Source organism: Eublepharis macularius, chromosome 12, assembly GCF_028583425.1.
Source record: "Eublepharis macularius isolate TG4126 chromosome 12, MPM_Emac_v1.0, whole genome shotgun sequence".
Taxonomy (NCBI): domain Eukaryota; kingdom Metazoa; phylum Chordata; class Lepidosauria; order Squamata; family Eublepharidae; genus Eublepharis; species Eublepharis macularius.
Window position 1 is genome coordinate 45,964,380 of NC_072801.1, and position 6,000 is coordinate 45,970,379.

The 6,000-nt window shown below is 58.5% G+C and overlaps 1 long non-coding RNA gene across 1 annotated transcript; it reads left to right on the forward strand.

The window, feature by feature from the left end:
- Window positions 1–2,190: 2,190 nt before the first annotated feature.
- LOC129338285 (uncharacterized) lies at window positions 2,191–3,185 on the forward strand. Its single transcript, XR_008597935.1, has 3 exons — window positions 2,191–2,277; window positions 2,598–2,649; window positions 3,008–3,185. It is a non-coding gene; the product is annotated as an uncharacterized LOC129338285 (long non-coding RNA).
- The last annotated feature ends 2,815 nt before the right edge of the window (window positions 3,186–6,000 follow it).

Sequence of the window (6,000 nt, forward strand, 5' to 3'; positions counted from 1 at the left end):
TAAAAAATAATTGATTAAATAAAGTTGGAAAATCAGTCTTTCATTAAAGCTCTGTCTACATTAAAGCTTTGTCTACAGGTACTTCGGGTATGCTAAGAACAGGGAATGGGCACCACAAAAAAATGACTACCATGGGGACCAATAACAAAATATTAGTAGGTTGCAAATCAAGCATCCTTATATATTGAGGAAGTGGTTTCTAAAGACCAAACGACCATGTCTCTTGGCTTCTTCTGAGGCACCTTCTGCCCTCAATGAGTTGGAGAAAAGCCAAGGTTGGTTGTTTGCTTTAGAGAAGAAGCAAGTGGGCTCCAGGGCACCCATCAGAGGGTGTCATGGCTAGAGATGGGCACAAACAGCAATATGAACAAAAAAAAGCCACAAACAGCCCAATCCGCTGTTTGCAAGCAAGCTGTTTGTGAGGCCCCGTTCCCAGCAAACGTGTTCGTTCCAAGCCCGCTTCGTGGCATTCGTCAGCCGTTCATAAAGCCAGACAGTCTGGCACCTTTCAATCAATTCCCCTGGCAACATAGGCACGGACTGTCTGAACTCTGTCTGAACTCCTGGATTTCCTTTTGGCTTGTAACCCCTCAAAGTAGCTTCCAGCAGACAGTCCAGTTTTTTCCACTGTGAAAAGAAAATGACGGGAAAGGCAGAGACCCATAGACTCTCCTTTCCCTGGCTCAAGTTCAGCTAAGTCCCAAGGGGGCCGTTCTGGCTCCCACAAACCTCCAACTCTGAACAAGTTTGTGAACATGTCCTGTCCGTCAATGTTCGTGAATCCCTGTTCATGGATGGCAACGAACAACGAACATAGTGTTCATTTTTTTCCTGTTCGTGCCCATCTTTTCATGACACCCATGGGCACCTTGTTGCCACTCCAAACCCTGACCCACAAATTTGAAAAACCTATTGGGACATTTCCATATAGTACTGAAGTTGACAGAATGAGGGAGAGGTGAGGAACAAGGTCATTTCCTTGTTCTAGCAGCAGTCCTTTAGGCAAATTGCATCTCTTCTGTTGAGTGTTTGGGGACTGGCCTCTTGAAAAAAAAGAGGAGCACCATCAGTAATATTTTCATGTGACCTGATACAGACAACTGTGCCTTGAGTGGGTAATGTGAGCACTTAGCAAATACTTCAGCTTTTACTGTGCATAAGAAATTGCGGCAGAAAGAATTACACCACATTTTTCATAATACTGGTGGGGGGTCATGTAGCCACCCAGTAGATAGCCATGCTGGACAATAAGTGGAGAGGATTGGTTATGTCTGCCCAGAACTGGTGATAGCCATGTTGCATGAGCAAGCAGGAGGAACCTTTTTTCTTAGAGTTTTATGCTAACTCTTGCAAATATGTCTACCCAATGTTATCTATGTCCTTAGTGTCATTTGCCTCACATTTTCCCACGTTTCCATCTTCTCATTTTCAACATGATTGGTTTTAAAATAGTTTCCGCTGAAATAATATTTTAAAAATTATTTTTTTGTTATTGAAAAATATCAGTACTAAATGAAGGCATGTCTCCATATTAGCAGGTCTGGTTTCATGAAGTACTCCACTAGAGTTACCAAATCTAGGTTGGGAAATTCCTGGAGATTTAGGGGTGGAGCCCAGGAAGGGTGGAGTTTGGGGAGGGGATGGAAGTCAGCAGGGATGGGATGCTGTAGAAACCACTCTCCAAAACTGTCATACTGTCCCAGGGAATTAATCTCTGTACTCTGGAGATCCGTTGTAATTTGAGGGGAACTCGGGCAGCCCAATCCTAAGAAGGGCACGGAAAGTGAACAGGAACCGAACTAAGGCTTGCGAGGGCGCATCTAGCCCGTACGCCCGCGTAAGTGGCCTTCCGCCCGCGCTGGGATGCGGCGCTGGCCCGCCGGCGGGCCAGCACCGGTGCAAGCCACAGGCGCCCGGGCGGCGGCGCAGAAGTGGCGTAGAGCCCTACGCCGACGCAGGGGGGGGCGGGGAGCAAGGCGGGGTCGGAGTTAGTCCGCTCCCTAAGCTCCTCCAGAAGCGGGAACGCCCACAGCGGCGCAAAAAAGCTACGCCACGGAAAAAGAAGGCGTAGCCCATAGGCGTCCATGGAACGGCGAAAAATCAGCCCCCTCTCTGAGCGCCTCGCCCCGCCCCTATGGCCCGAAGGAGCATAGGATGAGAACTATCCCGGGGACCAATCAGTGTGCGCGCCCGGCATGGACGAGCCCCCCTCTCTGCACCCAATCACCTGCGACCGCGTCCTACAAAACATCCGGCCAGCACCGCCCAAACCCCCAGGTAAGTGAGCACTCGGCCGGAGGCTCTGCCCGTCTGCTGAGTGGCATTGCCCCTTTGAAAACCGAAACGGGCTGAGGGCATTCACATTGGCAGGCGCAGAATGCACTCAGGGGACTTTGCGAAAAACTGGGGGAACTTCGCATAAAGGGGAAGAGGTGCCTAACTGCCTAACTCTCTTTCTACCGTGATAGAAAGAATGACTCCACAGCTAACTGATGCATGCTAGTTGCTTCTAACTAAGCACAAACAAACTAACCCTTCCGTGGCAGAAGGGAATGACACTTTGCAAATTAACCGCATGCTCTCCCGTTTCCTTGCAGGTGCCCTGACTCTTGCGCTCCCACCTGGTGATGACCGACAGAGCGCTGACAGGTAAGGAGGAGGTGGGGGGGCATTCCGCAGATTAGTGCAAACCGCCCATTCACCTGAACCCACCCGCTCACTTGCCGCTTTGGGTGAGGCCCAGCAGGGGTGGGGGGCAACCATGCCCGCCCCTGGCTGCCTCAGAGGCAGGCGCCTCGAAAACCACATGTGGCCAGGTGTTTGTTGTGACCAGCTCATTCTCTCCCTTAAAGGTAAAGGCTTGCCAAGGCCGAGTGCATCCTCACCAGACCGTCATGCATCAGCTGCTGCCCTCGACCATGTGCAACCCCCCCCCGGATGGCGGAGTGTGGGGCTTGCCTTGCCAGTGGAACGAGGCAAAGCCCACACGTGTCTTTTTCCCCCACAGGCACGTCCAGGGCATGGCTGCTCCCCCGCGCCCCGCCCTCCCCAAACATCTCTGACGGACGGTTGGCTGCAGCCCAGGAAGCACCGTCGCGCCGCGGCCTGCATCCCAGCCCCGCCCCTCCGAGCGGGAAGGAGGGCTGTGTGGAATGCTCCGGCTCCCTCGCCAGCCTAAACGCAAGCCCGCTCTTTCCAGTGCAATAAAACGAGATGTACAACAACTGTTTTCTGTGTCTGCGAGTCTGACTTCGTCCTCCGCCCCTCCCCCAACACTCCCGTCACATCTCCCCACCTGCACATTGCCACAAATGTATCCGACACACCCCGTCTTGCCTCCCCGCCCCCTCCCTCCTCCTCCCCCCCTCCTCCTCTGTATTTGACCAGTGTCTGTACCACCCATCTGCTGAAGAGAACTTGATTCTCAGAAGCCTATGCCACAATAAAATTGGATAGTTTTAAAGGTGCTATGGGACCCTTTTTGAATTCGCTACCACAGGCTAACACGGCTAACTCCCCTGCATCTATGGCCAGGTAGAGGGTTGGGGCGGGGCATGTGAGCGGGGAGGGGGATCAATCCCCGGTGGGGAGAATAGCTGGCACCCGATAAGCAAGGGAGAGGGTGGTGCGAGCTGCCGCTGCAAGGGAGCGGGAGATGGCAGGGGAAACGGTCCACTCGCGGGAATCCTAGCCCCCACCAATGGAGAATCCAGGGTGGTGGCAGGCGGATGCCATATCCCGGGCAGGAGGTCTCGCGCGCCTGGGGAGGGTCGCCCCCATCGCAGCCGCAGCCCCAGCAACACAGTCCCATGAGCGGCCGCCTCCCAGAGTGGGTCCAGCCCCTCGGGCGTCTGCAGCAGCCCCATTGGTCATTCCACCCCAGGGCGTCCTGCCTCGCATCCAATCCCGTGGAGCAGTTGCCAGCCTCCCACGCCAACAGGCCATGGTTGTTGGGAGGGGTGGGGTGTGTCCGAGGCTGCGCGTGGCTCCGCCCTGGCTCGGCGCCGTCTCCTGCGTTCAGCAATTGTGGCCACTCGCGTTGCCCTGCCGGGGGGGGAACCACTCCGAGGCTGCCAGCCCCGCCAATCCTGCAGGGAAGGCCGCTGGCCCCGCCCACAGGGGCAGTGGAAGAGCGCATCAGCTGCGCAAAGTGGCTAAAATGCGGGAGCCCGAGGCCTCCCGGCTGGCTGCCACAGCGTGCCCCTTCCCCGGCCGGGCCATGCAGGCTGGGTGGCCACCCCAGGCCCGGGAGGGCCCCCCGATGGCAGGTTGCGTGACTGCCCCAGCTCAGGGCGGCATGCCAGGCAGGGCAGGTGCGTTAGGGCAATATGGAAGACATGCCAGAGCGGCCCCTGGCCAGTCCTTGTGCATCCTAAGCCCCCCCCCCTTGGAAGGGATGCGCTGTCACCGCGGGCCTGGTCATGCGCTCATGGTGCCAGGGCAGGATATGGCTGGCAGTTCACCAAAGTATCGCAGGCAGACACGGGTCCATGTGTAGATGAGCTTTATTCCCAGTCCCACGGCGCAACGTACAGCCAGGCCCAAGGGTTCACGTCCCGCAAGGATGCACTTGAGCAGCACAGCATCCCCGCAAGGGAAGAGGGCCCTGGGGCCATAGGAAGCCAACCACCACGGCCCCCTCCCCTCCAACCCACAGGTCTGAGACGGGGGGGCCTGTGCTGAACCTATCCATGAACTATGCAGCTGCCAGACAGAAGATAGGGAATTGTTACATCTCAGACCCTCCAAGGTCATGCCGGCGGGCGGTGTAGTTCGGTGGGCAGCACAGAAACACTATACCCACAGCGGTCCCGGCTGCATGGAGGGCGACGGGTGGCGGGAGCAGTGGGCGGCCAGGCTCGGGGCCCAGCTCATTGCCAAGGCTGCCGGGAATGACCTCCTGGCAGATGAGGGTGCAATGACTGCGCGGCCAGTTTACCTGGAGGAGCTCTTCCCTGGCCGTGCGGAGGAGGCCCACCTCATACGAGCGTGGCTAGACACGGCGCTGTGCGAGGTGGAGCATGACCTCCTGGAAGAGGAGGTGGCTGCGGGCCCTGCGCGCAGTAAGTCAGGGTCCTCGGCGCCATCCAGGGAGCCTCCTCCGCTGCCACAGAGGGCAGGCCATAAGGGCCCGGAGGCGTCCCAGCCACTTCCGTCGAGGCGCAGGTTGCAGGTGCTTGCAGCAGATGCCGGGCTGCCACCAACGGGTGCCCCCCCTCCCTCTCTCCCCCCTCTGCAGGGACCATCAATGACAGGTGGATGGCTGCCATGGACCGGGTTCACGGGGCATTCCAGCAGGCGCGGGCAGCGGCACCATGTGAGTCTCGCCAACAGGAGGGGCACGGGCATGTGGGGTGGGGCGGCCTGCGGCCGCGACAACAACCCCAGAGCCCACAGGGGCCCTGACGCTCCCATCCCCCACCTCTTGCCCCCACAGCGGCGCCCGCCCGGAGCCCCTCGCCAGATGAGGAGGAACTTGGGAGGGGCTTCACCGCCTGGTCTCCACCCCGCTACCCGCCACCCGCTGAAGACCCAGAGGGTGACCCAGTGGAGGGGCCTGGCAGGAAGCGGCCGAAGCTGGAGCCCGTCCCCGCAGACGGCCGGGCAGCTGCCGATATGCCATCCCAGGCACAGGCATCTTGGACCCCAGCCGGGCCCCTGCTCTGTAACGGGGATGCCGTGGCGGGGTCGCTGGCCTCCCCCTGCTCCGACGCGCTACCTAGCCCTCACCCTCCTGGCTGCTGAGGCCGGGGTTCTGGGTTGGCAAGCTGCTCTCTGGGCGCCTGATGCGGCCCTGGAATCGATTGGGAATAAAGCCAAGTTCATTAACCGCTTTTCCCGTGCAGCCCGTCCATGGGGGGCGGTGGCTGCTGGCCGGGGCGGCTTTCCCATGCTCTCTACATGCAGGGGTTGAGGGAGCGGGGACTCGGAGGGGCCGCCTGGGACACCATAGGGGCGTAAAGGGCGAGTGTTTGGCCGGCCGAGCCCCCCATGGCCAGG